At 42.4% G+C, this 16836-nt stretch overlaps 1 long non-coding RNA gene across 1 annotated transcript; it reads left to right on the top strand.

Moving 5' to 3' along the window:
* The first annotated feature begins 14568 nt into the window (after positions 1 to 14568).
* On the top strand, positions 14569 to 16709 carry LOC308320901. The gene is made up of 2 exons (XR_013964572.1): positions 14569 to 15141; positions 15983 to 16709. It is a non-coding gene; the product is annotated as an uncharacterized lncRNA (long non-coding RNA).
* Positions 16710 to 16836: the final 127 nt, after the last annotated feature.

Here is a 16836-nt window from a genome sequence, read left to right on the forward strand (position 1 = left end):
ATCATACATTTTCAAGGATGTGGGGTACATTGGTAATATTTAGATTTGTCCTGTGACCATAGCAGCCATTTATTTTTCCAAAATGGCCGCCACCTGCTGTTATTTTACAATAACTCAAGTTTTAGACCACCTAGGATCTTGATTTTGGCGACTAATCATACATTTTAAAATATGAGAAATACAGTGGTACTATTTAGATTTGTCCTGTGACCATGGCAGCCATTGTTTTTCAAAATGACCACCAACCTGCTGTTATTTTACCAATAACTCAAGTTTTAGACCACCAAGGATCTTAATTCTGGCGACTAATCATTACATTTTCAAGGATGAACTTTCTCTGGGAGAGGTAAGGGCTTATTTCAGGTGCAGGTTGAGTTTCTACTGACAGGACATTAAAAGGAGGTGGGCTTTCTGGCCTTTGACTTGCCCCTTTCAGGTACAGATGCACAGTTTGACTTCACTGGCCACTGCAGGGAACTGTGGGGGAGAAACTTTGGTCTCTTGACACCCCGATTAGGTTCAGGGTTTTTTTTGGTGGAGACTTGCCTTTCATGACATCTTTGCTGCAGCAGTTGATCTCCTTACTGCCAGTGGTGGCACACTCTGGGTCTCTGGGGCATTGTATCTTGGTGGCCTCCTGCCAGTGTTTCTCCATCCTTCTCCTGAGCTCTGTGTTCTGGGGCTCTGTTATAGTCAACTTACATTGTCTTGGCTGGAGATTGCTTTCCTGCAGGGTCCAGCCCAGTCTTGTGCAGATGGCTGCTGGCCCACCTGGAGGCCCCAACCTCACTTGTTCGGTTGGTGTGATTAGGTGGGGTGGTCTTCCCCAATCAGGATGAGGGGTTTGACCCTTTCAAACGGCAGTCTGGCCAAGTGTCTGTATTTAGTTGTGAGTTTAGATACAGGATACGATTGCTCACCCAGCCCCAGGTGACATGAGGTGAAGGCTCCTTTGATTTGGTAACATTGCTTTGGTTGACATGCTGGGGACACAGAGAAAGACACTGATGCCTTCAGTATCTGCACATCCTGCCTGATGGTCCTGAAGCCAAATCTTCTGTCTTCAGTCTTTCGCTCACTGTTCACTGCTCACTGTTCACCTCACCGAATTTAGCCCAAGGAGTTTGACCCCTAGTTTGGCCATAGACCCCCTAGTTTGGCCATAGCCACTTGCCCAAATGTGCCGACATGTGCTGACCTCATCACATCTGTGATGATGGCTATGGCCGTTTTTAGCCAACGTAGTGTTTTTTGTGCAAAACTAATGCTTGGAATGGATCCAGAATCATGAAAAGCCCCTAGTTTGACATGCCACATGCTACTTAAAGCATAATGAAATTTAGAACATTTAGCCTTATATTGGTTGTTGATGGTACCCAACTTTCAGCAGCTGTCAAACATGCCCCTAGGGTGGTCAAATAGAAACCAATGTGGGATATGTTAGTAGACACCTTTACAAACATTGGTGAAGAAAATTCTTGGTAAGAAATGTATTCACAGATTTTATATTATTCTGATAATATTCCCTGAGTAAATTGGTAAAATAATAGCAGGTCCACCATTTTTGAAAATGTCTACCATCCATGGTCACAGGATAAATCTAAATAGTACAACTGTATTCCTCACCCTTGAAAATGTATGATTAGTCACCAGAATCAAGATCCTAGGTGGTGTAGAACTTGAGTTATTGGGAAATAACAGAAAGTTGGCGGCCATTTTGAAAAATGTCTACCATGGTCACAGGACCAATCTAAATAGTACCAATGTATCCCACATCCTTGAAAATATATGATTAGTCACCAGAATCAAGATCCTAGGTGGTGTAGAACTTGAGTTATTGGGAAATAACAGAAAGTTGGCGGCCATTTTGAAAAATGGCTGCCATGTTCACAGGGCAAATCTAAATAGTACCACTGTATTCCTCATCCTTGAAAATGTGGGATTAGTCACCAGAATCAAGATCCTAGGTGGTCTAGAACCTAAATCAGTTAAACTTGTCAACTCCGTCAGATGTTCGTCAACTCCGTCAGACGTTCGTCCCGTGATGTTTTTGTTAATTTCCAAAGAAATAGAAAATTCGCTGTCAAATCTTTTGTGCTTATGTATTGAAACACCAACTGAAATGATACATAATGATGATTTTTTTTTTTTTTACATGGTTTTCATGTTATAATATTGAAAATAAAGGTTGAAATGACGGTTTTGAGAAATTGGATATTTCATAATAGTGTGATATTGGAACAAAATAATATTAAAAGATTTGTATTACTTAAATTGATTACTGAAAGCCATTATAAGATAACTGAGGACTTTATATTATTGTTGAAATGATAAAATTCAATTAAAAGGGATTTTAGTGTGTCTGACGGAGTTGACATGAATCAGGTATTAAGTGCATAAATGTCCCATTTTAGAAAGAAATGTTATGCGAAAAACCTGTTCCTTCTCAAGATTGGTAGTTGAGACCTGTGTCTACAAATACATCTATTTGATTTGAATGTATCTTAAAAAAAAAAAAAATCCAGTTTGAAAAAAGTTTTGTCCCTTATCTCAAGAATGGGTGATATATATATACTGTATATAATATATATCGTTGAAACGCGATTTGAAAAGCAGTATTCTGGGAGATTGTCCCCCTCCGCCAGCCCCCCATACCCCCACCCCATATTTATTTTTTTTGTACATGCAAAGGGACTGTCAAAAAAAGAAAGCAGATGTGTGTGTGAGGAGGTAAAGGGAGTTACATTAGAACATACATAACTTGACACTATACAAAACAAACCAAAACATCAGGGCTGCTAGCACAGCACTACAGTACACCACAGTAATGTGTGTGTGTTAGAGATAGAGAGACAGAGAGACAGAGAGGCAGAGTGTGTGTGTGTGTGTGTGTGTGTGTGTGTGTGTGTGTGTGTGTGTGTGTGTGTGTGTGTGTGTGTGTGTGTGTGTGTGTGTGTGTGTGTGTGTGTGTGTGTGTGTGTGTGTGTGTGTGTGTGTGTGCGTGTGCGCGCGTGTGCGCGCGCGTGCGTGCGTGTGTGCGTGCGCGTGTAAATAGCAGCATGCTTCTGTAGCACTCATGTGTATCGCTCCACTGCTGCTAAATCCGTTGCCTTCCCATGGCTTTCTAGCTCAATGGTTCTCAAACTTTGTCATTTCAAGGACCCCCAGTGGACCCCCAGTGGACCTGTAATGCCATTTTTACACTCTCAGAGTTACAAATCCCTAAGGGTCCATTTAGGTCCATTTGGTTCCATTTGTACACTCTCAGAGTTACAGAGATGTAAGGGTCCATTTGGTTCCATTTTTGTACACTCTCAGAGTTACAGACATGTAAGGGTCCATTTGGTTCCATTTGTACACTCTCAGAGTTACAGACATGTAAGGGTCCATTTGGTTCCATTTGTACACTCTCAGAGTTACAGACGTGTAAGGGTCCATTTGGTTCCATTTGTACACTCTCAGAGTTACAGACGTGTAAGGTCCATTTGGTTCCTAACGCTCAATCATTTAGCTGGGGACATTCCCTGGGAACCCCCTCAAGGACACCCCTTCTTTGAGAACCACTGTTCTAGCTCCTTGCCCAGGGAACCGGAACGCATCCAGATCACTTCAGGACAACCCAAACAAACACTCTGGATTTACTACTACTCTTTACACAGCAGTTGTTTTTAACTCGTTGGGTAGAAAAGAAAAGAAGGAAAACAAAAACTTGTTTGAACTGAGCAAAACAAACAAAAAAAGAAAAAATAATCCCAAGGAGCTCTAATAATAAACTCTGGAACTTTTATGTCACTATTCAAAACACTGTGGAACTTGGTCCAAATAAATGATGCACTTACATTCCGTACAGACACAGGGTACAGTCATATGTCACGTACAGGCGTGGTGCTCATTCACCACTGTGTCACTGCTAGGACTAACCGGGAGAGAGTTTGACCAGATGGAGTAGAGAGAGAAAGAAATCTCCACGGCTAAAAGGGATGTTCACAACCAAGCGCGATAACTATAGCTATAAAGATTATAGTTTAAAAAAATGTTAAGTGGAGTTCACGCCGCATTCTCCGCAGCACGATATAGGCCTAGTTATAGTTATACGGTAGTTATAGTGGTCTGTGTAAATGGCCCTTAACTAACAGGGGAAATAAAAGATAGTGCCTCGCATGGTCCACGTACCTAGTAGTGGACAGACAAGTTACAAGTCACGTTGAGTTGAATTGATGAAGACTGGCAGCTCAAATCCATGGAAACTGATTTGTTCAGAATCTGTTGTTCAACCACATTCCTACTTGGTTTGAAATGCGTTTCGAGTCTGATTCATGAGAAAACAGAGGGATAGAGGAGAGCGGAAAAAAGGGAAAGAAAATCAAAAGTCCCCTTCTGAATGAAGAGAAAGATAAAGATAATAGTGCTGGAGGATGTCTGAAGAAAGGGTGTGAAGGAAGATGAGGATATCGTCACTATAGGGCAGAAAACTCTTATCTTCTGACTTTTTGTGGTTTTGAACTTTTCTTCCTAAAATAACGCCCTACTTGATCATACTACAGCGTCACACAAAAGTATCAAAAGTAGCAGATATGCAAGCTGGCCGATCTGCTACTTTTGCGGTTTTTGAATTTGAATCTTGAAAAGTAAAAGGTGTTTCTACCCGATAGAGACGGTATACGGTATTCAAAATCCATAAACAGAGTGTAGTTAATTGTCTGCGTCCCTTTTTTTGGAAGTCTAACACTTTCTTACTAGCAGTATACTGTAGGTCTACACAAATCAACAGGCACTTTTCAGCATCATATTCACTTGCATCTGCAGAATAGAAAAATGGCTCAACTTCCATCAATATTTCCTGCAGAGTTACAGATCATACGACTGTGGCCACATAAACAGGAAGTTATTCTTTTGTGTAACAAATGGTATGCGCAACCCTCTATACAGTATATATTCAACAGCCGCTACACAACAATGTGTTCCAGTGCTTTTTAATGCGTTTTGGCTTTACTTGCAAGCATGAATCATCGGAGGTGTGGTCCGTTGAAGAAGAAGAAGACAACATTGCAAAACGTGCAAGGTGTAAAATGTGCTTTGTAGAAGAAGGGCTTTTTGGGTGCAGAGGAGTTTTTATGGCATATTTCACACAGAATTATAAGCTTCCTCCTCCGTTTGGTTGTGATTCCCTGATTTTGAGCATCAACGTTTTTTTACTTGTTGGTTGATTTTGGTGATAGAACCTTTTCATATTTATTATAAATTACGGTTCCCCTCCCCCAACCAAAACAATTCCCAGTTGAAGGCTAGATAGACATTTAACGCTCAAGTACATATGCAAATCTTTCAATTCTGACAACCGTGGGAGATAGAACACTGTAATTCGTATAGATAGTGATTTCCATCTGGTTTCTTCTGACCAGACCAGACACATCTCTGGTCTAGAGAGAACCATTTGGTCTGGTTTCGTCTGACCAGACCAGACACATCTCTGGTCTAGAGAACCACTAAACCTTTGAGGGGAATTCCACTGGATGCCTCTGCTCCACCACAGCAGAGTTTCCCCTCTCATTAACTCCAAATTATGGCTCAGTTGGCCAATCGAGCCCCCTCGGTCTGTGGCAGAGATCCCGTCTGATAGGTCAGAGGAAACGACCCCCACCATTAAGCCACGTCACGGACCCCCCATAACCCTCAGACTTACAGACCGGGTCTATTTGGTTCTATAACCATCAATCATTTAGTTGGGGGACCCCCTGGAATCCCCACTATACAGTTTGAGGACCACTGGCATAGGCTGTCTCCAAAGAGGACTTTAAATGTATATGGCATGGGCCCTAATTTATGTGATCTCTGGGCCCGCCCATGTTTTTGTTTTGTTTTCTGGACAAACAGGACAAATTCCTCTCTCTTCCATCCTCTCCTGTCTTGGATGAATTTGATGCTTTTGTTTTGTTTTCTGAGAACATTGTTATTTCTCCCCAGGCTCTCGTTAAGCACGCCCTCCAAAATAAAATAAAAAAGATGTAGGTTATTGTGTTCCATATTAAGCAAACTAAATGACCTCATGAAGTTGATTGTAAAAAAAACAAAAAAAAACATAGTTTAGTGATGGTAACAAAAAAGAGAAAAGAAAAATGAACAAAACCAGTGGAGTTTATTTTTAATCTTTATTTACAGAATTTTTGTATTTAAACCTACATATTTGTATTGTAATTACATTGTACAAAAGATAAATAAAGTAATATAATATTACATCTGCTCATGTTACATGTGTGAGGCTTTGTTTTTATTTGTCCTGTCTGTCTGTCAAAACCGGGAAAGCATGTGCCATTTTAGATTCTAACTATTTCAGTCAGATAACGAGATAACTCACGAATAGATTTAACCAATGTTAATTATCGAATGAGAATACAAGTGTGCATATAAGATTTTATCTTGGTGTTCGGCTCTGCTACATTTTCTCCCTGCTCGGCACAATTAACATAATTAAACATTAAGAGCAGAAATTGCGGAAATGGTGGAAATGGAAATTGTGGAAATTGCGGAAATGCGGAAATGGAAATTGCGGAAATTGCGGAAATGGTAATTGCGGAAATGGTGGAAATGGAAATTGCGGAAATGGAAATTGAGGAAATTGTGGAAATGGAAATTGCGGAAATGGTAATTGCGGATATTGCTCTTCACTTATAGCTATCTATTTTCAGGTAGATTTATTTTACTCAGTCAGCCATATCACTACTCATTTTTTTTCATGAAAAAGGTCATAGCTGGGTAATCTATTTTCAGGCAAATTGTGTTTATTGTATTTTATTTTACTCAGCCATAACAATTTATTTTCTGTTAACCAACTTGCTGGCTGGCAGGCAGGCAGACAGCTACTCATAGACAGGCAGACAGACAGACAGCTACTCATGGAGAATTGGACAGGCAGTCAGACAGCTCATAGACAGGCAGACAGACAGCTACTCATGGAGAATTGGACAGGCAGGCAGACAGCTACTCATGGACAATTGGACAGGCAGGAAGGCAGACAGCTACTCATAGACAGACAGACAGCTACTCATGGACAATTGGACAGGCAGGAAGGCAGACAGCTACTCATAGACAGACAGACAGCTACTCATAGACAATTGGGCAGGCAGGCAGACAGCTACTCATAGACAGACCGACAGCTACTCATGGACAATTGGACAGGCAGGAAGGCAGACAGCTACTCATAGACAGGCAGACAGACAGCTACTCATGGACAATTAGGCAGGCAGGCAGACAGCTACTCATAGACAGGCAGACAGACAGCTACTCATGGACAATTAGGCAGGCAGGCAGACAGCTACTCAGACAGGCAGACAGACAGCTACTCATGGACAATTGGACAGGCAGGCAGGCAGACAGACAGCTACTCATAGACAGGCAGGCAGACAGCTACTCATTGACAGACAGACAAATAACTACTCATGGACAGACAGACAGACAGACAGGCAGGCAGGCAGGCAAAGAGCTACTCATGTTATGTTATTATAACAGCTACTCATGTTATGTGCAATAATTTGTGCAGTTATGGAAACAGCTCTTTGTGTTTATGCAAGAAAATGTAACACATTTATTTATTTACATATTGTGTGCATGCACATTGTACTTTGATACATTTTGCGAAAATAAAGCAATTGAAAGAGAGAAGTTATCAAGTATCATTAATGTCGTAATTTTATCTACTGGCCCCTGGCCCCTTGCCATTTTTGTAATGTGGCCCATAGGTAAATCTATTTGAGTATCCCTGACCTACAGTATATGCTATTCACTGTGGCTCCAGTCCAGCCCATGTTACACCAAGGACACAAGGCCACTTTTCTTCCCCAGGGCCGTGAGAATCAGGACACACACACACACACACACACACACACACACACACACAGTCACACACACACACACACACACACACACACACACAGCTCTCGGGGTCATGAAAGTAGTAACTTCCAGCAGGCCATTGTTGTCTGATGTGTGGAGGACAGTGAGATTGAGTATGTGTTGCTGAGCAGTTTAAAGTGAACATCAGAGCAGTTGTAGACTGACCTAACTGAAAGTTTTATGAGCAGTTTACAAACAGTGCACTGGGCCACAGAACTACTAAACTACACTAGTGAACCTGCTCACTGATGAGGTGGCAACTTATACCGGCAGCAGTTTTGCTTACATCAAACCCTAGGGGCTCTTATGTCAACGTATGATGACAACTTTCAAGTCGGGAGGGTACTAGTACACAAGTAGGCTATGTACTGTGTATCTCGCAAGTTGCTAGTTTCAGATGAAACATACATTATTCACCCAAACCATTTAACGTTCTCTAGGAAAATTACATATCCGGGAACGCTGTTGCAGAGGAGGCCAATTCATTATAGGCATCCTCATATTCGGTTTAACTGCATCCAGTGAAACAGGTCGGATGGATTTGAACTCACATCCACTCAAATCCTCTGCTCAGCAGGTTTACAGCACTTCAAATTAAGTTGGCTCTGTTTGCCAATTGGGGTCTAATCTTTTATTATGATTCTGCAGCATGTTGGAATGTGTTACTCCTATATATCGTACTATTCTAATTCAATAGTTCCCGCAGCAATGGAACCATAATTATCCTGGGACCTTGGCGAGTCGACCTACGCGTGGAAGCGAGTAAGCGACATTACAAAAGAAAGTGAAAAAATATGAATGTAGAACTCTAATTGCAGCAGCGCATGCAGTCTGGTACCTGCAGGGCTTTTACCCATTACTGTAAATGTCCTGTACAGCACTGTACATAAGGGACAAAGATGATATGTTGCCATAGTTACAGGGGGAAAGCCTCATTTATACACATCTATACGAAATTGCTGACGTGGGCAGAAACAACCGTCCATACATTAGAGTGCCATTATCAGGAACCGCCACGGTGACTGAATTTACAATATCATTGATGATTAATGTCTGGCTTCTGCTGCCTCGGATGTGCACCGGGCCACGGACTCCCATTTGATGCAGTTTTATATCCCTGGGACCCCAATCAATAATATAAAAATCCGAACTCAGATTGTGTTCAAAGGGTTGTATTTGTACACCCTGTACTGACCATGATAGTGACCACGATACTGACTTGAAGGCAGGAAGTCAAGCGGAAGTGCAGAGCTGAATTTTAAACAAATCTTCAGTCATGACATACAGTAGGCCTACAATACATTACAATTCAAAACAAGACAAACAAACAAACAAAGTTATAGTACAACAATACAACATCCGAGCCAGGGGGGATTACTAACAGAAAACATTAAAGAGTGAACACAAAGCAACAGTTCTCCGCAGCTTGCTAATTTAGAAGTGCTGAGGGCATTTGCTGAAGGCATGCTGACGTCACTCATGCGACTCCTCCATGTCTCTTGCTGTCACTCAAATTACTACTGGCCAATGCTTTTCCGGGACTTCCGTTACGCACGCAGAAGCTTGACAAGCTTCCGTTCATTGAAGGCAAATGCTTTGCAAGGAATCTTGGGAAAATTGTGCCTTCAATTGTGACACGTGCCTCAGAGCCGGAAGAGGTGTCTACATTTATATGTCTATGACCAGAGCTATATCCAGTAGGATGAGAGAGTTGCTCACCTCCGTTCACTTCATGGGGCCAGTTCAATGGCGGCTCCCTCTGGGGGAGCTGAATAGTTCCACCTCCGTTCACTTTATGGGGCCATGCAGTTCAATGGCGGCTACGGGGGAGCTGAATAGATACAAAGTCCTGGACCGGAAGTTGACGGAATGCACTGGAATCTATGGGAGCCGGGTAGACAAGGCTTCACAGGGTTTTTTTTCGGATACCTGGCTCTGGTTTTTGTTCTGTTTCTGTTTTCTGACCCCCTCATTGCCACAACTCTCTCTGGTATAGGACGTAGCGAGTGGAAGGAACACAAACACGATGTTCCAACTTTCCCCTCCATCAGGCTCCCCGGCTGACCAGGGGTAGGGAGTATAGAGACCACTGCATGTTGTTGTGGGTATACCCACAGCGTCCCCGGTGGGAATCGAACCCGGGACCTTCTAGCTGTGAGGCGAGGATAATGCATTCTAAACACACACACACACACACGCACACGCACATGCAAGCACACTCACTCACGCACGTCGCACACACAACACTTTTGTTAGAATATACACAGTTTAGCCGTTATCTCTCCACCAATGTTTATCTCTGAATTTTCAGAAGCCAGAAGATTTGCCAAAATCCCTTGTGCAATGTGTACACACGCACGCACACACACACACACACACACACACGCACACACACACACACACACACACACACACACACACACACACACACACACACACACACACAGCAATGAGTGTAATGTATCCAACTTGACCTTCCAGTCCTTGTAGCTTGGAGGAAGTAATTACATTGATTAATTGCATCTGTTGGCTATTGATTGGCCCGCAGATTGCCTATTGTTCTGTACATCTGGAGTTCTGGAGACATTTGAGGATACACAACATCATAACACACAGACACACACACACACACACACACACACACACACACACACACACACATACACAACAATTGTATAGAACAGGGAGGACGTGCGTGTGTGTGTGTGTGTGTGTGTGTGTGTGTGTGTGTGTGTGTGTGTGTGTGTGTGTGTGTGTGCGTGCGCGTGTCGTGTGCATGCGCGCGCGTGTGCGTGCAGTGGCGTGCACAGACATTGGGGCAGGTGCTCAAGTGAAAAAAGGGCTCCTTGTGCAGCGTGTGGAACCGGCCGGTTGCCTTAATAGTGTGAGATTGCCTTAATAGTGTGAGGGCCTAAATAATATATTAGAAGCTTTTTTTTAATCAAGAATTGATCAATGTCAGCATGGTCCACATACTGTACAGTATACCCCCCCCCCCCCCTTTTATTGCACATTGCCAAAAGGGCAGGGGGTGCTCTAGTACCCACTAGTGTCTATATGTGCACCAAACGCAACTGACAACAGGCAACTGACCAAACGCACTTGGCCAGTCCAAGCCATGGATCGAGGAAGCAGAATGTGTGTGTTAATGGGTATGTATGGGTATGTATGCTTGTGAAAATGATGTGCATGTCAAGAAAGACATTCGTGTGCACGCCACGTACAGTAACAGTATGTACTTCTAGATTCCATTCTACTGGGCCTCTCTCTGGCATGCCTGGCAAGCATTTTTCAGACACTTTCCTGGCCACTGGGTCCCTGTGGCACACACACACACACACACACACACACACACACACACACACACACACACACACAAACTGCACGCAAGCAAACACAGCTACCCCTGCCTCAGCTGTGTCATCATTTCATCAGTGATGGGTGCCAGCTGTGTCATAATTTCATCAGTGATGGGTGCCAGTATCATAGTATGCTGTCATTCACTCTTTGTTTCAGTGGCACTAACCTTCTAGCCTGGTCACTGCATTCTGCCGAACTTCCAGGTGTAGTTTGGCTCCCATGAAAGCACCCATGAAAGTGTCATGGCGCAGTCAGTGTGACTATATGTCCATTCCTTCTTAAAGCTTCCTTGAATAGATCCAGGAAGTGATCAGATTGAGGGTGAAATTGTTTGTTGTTGCCACACCCTATGGTCCACACCACGTTGCATCATGCTGTTCCTTTAATCCCAATCAGAACTTTAAATAACTTGATGTTGATAATATAAGTGTCCTAAAGAAGAGTACATTCTGCTGGTGGATAATTATGGACTGAACCTGAAAAGTTGGGATCTACTGGATCCTCCAGAACTAAGAAAACAAAGGAATCTCCTGGATCCTTCATAGTTCATACGCCTGCCATTAGGTGAGAGATTGATTTCCTTTTTGCAATGGTTTGCTATATTGGAACAATGAGGAGATCTTGATGTTTGGTAAATGAAGATGGTAATGAAGATTTGGGGTTTTCTTTGGTAGCTGTGTACATTGTGTCTTTGTGTTATGATATTAACAAAAAGGTTGTGAAGGAAACTGAGTTCCTAACTGAGTCGATAGATCAAGGGTTGATTGTTTGAGCTTTTCATTCATTTGAGAGACTAGTGGATTGATTGATTGATTCACTGATTGTGTGCCTGTCATACATTATGAACATGATGCTTGATGTGTCCAAGTTGTGAGTTTAGAGTTCTTATTTTTTGGTGTAGATCGAGGTGTTTTAGTGGTTGACACAGGAGTAAGTGGTTGACACTATGGCAGGTAAATAAAATGTTGGGACATGTGAAGTTTGCTTTGAAGTTGCCCAAACTGCAAGTGCACATTTGAGTGAGGAGTCTGCTATAAACGCAACACGAGATATATAGCTAGATGGCTATAAACACAACATGAGATCACGACACTGCAGGTATTCAGAATCGGTATTGGCTAACACAGAAATTGAGGTATCGGGACATCCCTATTAAAGACCCCTGGTTAACTTTACACACACATTTCTCTGACTGACTGCAAGGTTCCATGATCATCACCTTCAGACTCATACAGATACAGTACATAAGTTATCCTAGGCCTTATTGCATGGACTGTATGCTTTATGCCAACATGAGTAAAAGCCGTCTCAATGCAATGTCATCATAGGGATTTCCCAAGCTTATGTAAACATACACAAAGCTCCTAATGTACATAATGATGATGCAATATGAGTGGTGATATCTATCTTCTGTGTGTGTGTGTGTGTGTGTGTGTGTGTGTGTGTGTGTGTGTGTGTGTGTGTGTGTGTGTGTGTGTGTGTGTGTGTGTGTGTGTGTGTGTGTGTGTGTGTGTGTGTGTGTGTGTGTGTGTGTGTGTGTGTGTGTGTGTGTGTGTGTGTGTGTGTGTGTGTGTGTGTGTGTGCGCGCGTGCGCGCGCAACGGCCGTCATGTCCTCTGCTGGCTTTACATGTGATTCATGTGCTAAGCCAGCATGGATTACAGATAAAAAAGGCTTAAATTCTGCTGTGGTTTCATAAAGCTCCACATATAATTACAGCTTTGATAAAATAAGCATCCATCGCTTTTTTCTTTCTTTCTTTCATTCTTCTGTGGAAGAAGCCACTAGTAGCCTACAGGGGTCTTCAATGTATTTTATTTTTTTAAGGACCTTTAGCTGAGAGAGAGATGAAGCCGGGACCCCCTAGCCACACTATATTGTATACCAATTGCAATTGTGTTGCAGATCCAACATTTTCATAGATTACATATAGCTTCATAGCGTTGTTTGACAACACTATCATCAGTGTATAAATTAACATTTTTGTACATACTGTATCCTTTCATACAAAGATGTGGTGGGTCCCCCCTGTCGTAACTTTGAGGACACTCGGTCCCTCTGTTGAAGACCCATGCACTGGTCCATTGGGCGGGGCATCAAACCTGACACCCTTTGGTCCACATCTGTCGGCTAGAAGCCTAGAACCTTTCTTGCTTCATGATCTGAACATTGGCAATCTGGATTAAAAGAAAGACATTTTCAAATCAGAACACTGTCTCCAGCCTAGTAGTTCTCAAAGTGGGGTCCTGGCTGGGACGTACCCCCAGGGCCGGATCCTTGAGGGGTCGTTCCTGGGGGTCTCCAGCCACAATCTTTTGAACCCCTTTATCCAAATTTTATACATTGGCTTATGTATCAGTTTGGGGGTCCATGCGGCACAAACACGTTTGAGAAGCACTGCTCTAGCCTATTCAAATCAACTGCAGCAGAAAAGCTGATGGACCTGCTCTGAGGAGGAATACGACACATTTATTCTTCTCTAGCGCCCTCTTGTGTAAAAACAGTGTCACTACAATTACACAACTCTTATATTTTGTACACATCAGTGGTCTTATCAACGACCTATTCCCAGATTGCAGCCTAGCTGCCCTGACTGACATGTATCAACATGAAATGTATGTCAGTGTCACAGATCACATGTCTGTTGGTCAGATAATGGATTGATTTCAATTTGTTTCTAATAAAGTGCAATTTGGAGAGGGGGAATAGGCTACTACATGTCATTATCAATGCAAGCATTTGTCAGAGTTTGGAAAGCCATTGGAAAAGAGAGCTGGTCTCACTCTCAACTGACCTTCCTGAATAAATATAGGTATAAGAAAGCGTAAAATGTTCTCTTGGAAATGTCATTTCACACCATCCATTAGACCTGTGTTTCCAAAACACACACAAAAACAAAGAGAGCACAGAACAGCAAGATGGTTGATGGGTTTTAGTTGGTTTACCAGGCTGGACAAACTGGCCAGGTTGGTTTTGCTGGTCAGTATTGACACCTGGGTATGGCTGGTCCCCCAGTCAGGCTCCAGCTTAGGAGTCTGCTGGTCAAGTTGGTCGGCCAGTTAACTGGTTGGACTGACCAGTTTAGCCCGACTGGTAAGATGGTGAGGCTCTTTGGGAGGTTGGGTGGCCAGCCAGATGGACTGGTCAGGAAAGGCTCACACTCACACTTTCACACAGAACATTTATTCCGGTCACTGGCGACCCTTCTTGCTCCGTGCCAGCTGACACCCATCTCGCTTAGGTCTTCCTTGGCTGTCTGTCCCACAGAAGAACAATATAAATGATGACAAATTAAATATTGGTGTATGGTTTTCCCAGAATAGTTTTAATCTTTCATTGATGTTTATAGTACAATCTTGCATGGATGATCATGAATATAATGTGAACATACAATAAGAACTTTGAGTGCTACACAAATGTAATAAAATCAAATGCCTCTGGGCTTTGAACAGAGACCCAAGAGCTTCCTGGGAATGAGCAAAGAAATATGCAAAATATAGGTTAGTTTAGTTTCACACACAAACATGAGGAAGAAATATAATTATAAATCTCCAGTTGAATGGTCGCAATGTCGTCCCCCCCCCCCACACACACACATGTTCAGCAGAACTCTTGCTTGCATTGTAGAATGTGAACCACAGAACAGTAGGTCAATATCTCATCCCCCCCCAGATCGGCACAGACATGAGAATGAATTAATTCGTGCCACCACATTGTGGAATGCCCTACCACCAGCCATCAAAAAGTGCGACTCCTATACCCTCCATCAAAACCGCCATAAGAGAGCAGTGAAAAATACATAACTACTGTATGTGCTCCAGAGCATAGGACCTCTAGTGTCTAGTTAAGGACCTTAAAATAATAATAATAATTAACCCAGGCAGAGTCCCTGGTTTTAGAATGCAGAGTTTGAGGGTATAAAACAGTTATTGCGGGTTTTCAAAATAGCTGGTGACCTACAAGCTCAATGCATCGCATGTTGTGAGCTATTTTTTGAAAATGTTTGAATAGGGTTTGGTTAGATTTGAGATAACAAGATACAGGTGAGGGGGTCAAAACATCAGCAATCTGGGAATAAAAAGGAAAAAATATATATTCTTTTTCCTCTGGGGCAACTCGGTTTAACTTAAGTTCCTCCCGTTTCTTAGTCCACTTCCTTCCAGTTGCTTCTGTGTTTATTCCTACTAACAACACCACTACATGTTTAGGGCAGTAGTGCCGACAGATTCTGTCTTGAGAGATTAAAATGCTAAATCAGTGGTCTAGGTCTAGGACAGTGGCTTGCAATCTGGGGTCCGGGGACCCCCAGGGGTCCTTGAGGGAGTTCCAGGGGGTCCCCAGCTAAATGATAGTTGAACCAAATGGGTCTGTAACTCTGAGTGATGCATCATTTGGTTCAATTTGTACACTCTCAAGAGTTTAATTAACATTGAGGGGGAAAAAAGGCATTAAATGTATGTCAAATGGGGGTCTTTGAAATTTAACGGGTTTAGAATCACTGCTAGAGCTGTGAAAATCGTCTCTTATCTGGCATACCTTTTCACACCAAAAAGTGTCAATTTGGGGGTCCTTGACATGAAAAGGTTTGGGAACCACTGGTCTAGGACGCAGAAATCCATCGGGTTCTAGTACCAATTTAAGTATCAATACTGCAATATAGAAATACTCGCATCGGCATCAAAATATACTTAAAAGTACCAAAATTTAAAATACTCATATGCATAATGTTCAAGATGTTCAGTTTTCAAATGTATACAAATTTGTTGAAAATGGCAGCTCACAATGAGTCACATTGCGAGCTTGTAGATCAACTGTTTTCAAATGGCTGTAATGTAAAGTGGTTAATAATAATGTATGTTTTGTAATAATGAAAATCTACAAAGTAGTTAATCTACAATGTAGCGGGTAAAAGTAAAATATTTGGACCCCAGATAGTAGTGCGATAGAAGTACAAATACCAAAACAAATTACTTAAGTAAATGTAAATAGTTACTTTCCACCACTGAGGAACCCACACTTACTTCCTCCCCTAATATTCGCAATAGTTTGTTTTCACTCCTCCATGCCAGCCACTGAACAACTGGAAAACCCCTTTGTAGTTTGTATGCACTGGAACAAACTAAACTAAACTAAAATGGACATACATACTGTACATAGGGACGGACGGACAGACAGACATATCTGTTAGTCGGAGCTGTTAGGCATCACTCAAAAAACAAGGCAAGACAGGGATGGGCATACAAATATAAGAAATAAATCATCTCACACATTTACTTCTAGGCTTGTGCAATCATGTATAGTATAGTCAATGTATACATAGTCATGTATACTGTATAGTCAATGTCGGGTGGAAACCTCATGTCCAAAACTACACGTTTTTGGTCTTGCAGATCTGCTACTTTTAATGCTTTTGTATGACGCCGTCATACAGTATCATCAAGTCGGAAGTAAATTTGCAAAGTTAGAATATAGACAGGACGTTTCTGCCCGACAGCGAAGATATTTTGCAGTGCATTGTCGCGACTCAAGGGGAATAGTTCAAGTCACACCAGTAATCAATTCCCAGCGCAACATGTGGACATGACAC

The sequence above is a fragment of the Protomyctophum bolini genome, assembly GCF_963924005.1.
Source record: "Protomyctophum bolini genome assembly, chromosome: 9".
In the NCBI taxonomy this organism is placed as follows: Eukaryota; Metazoa; Chordata; class Actinopteri; order Myctophiformes; family Myctophidae; genus Protomyctophum; species Protomyctophum bolini.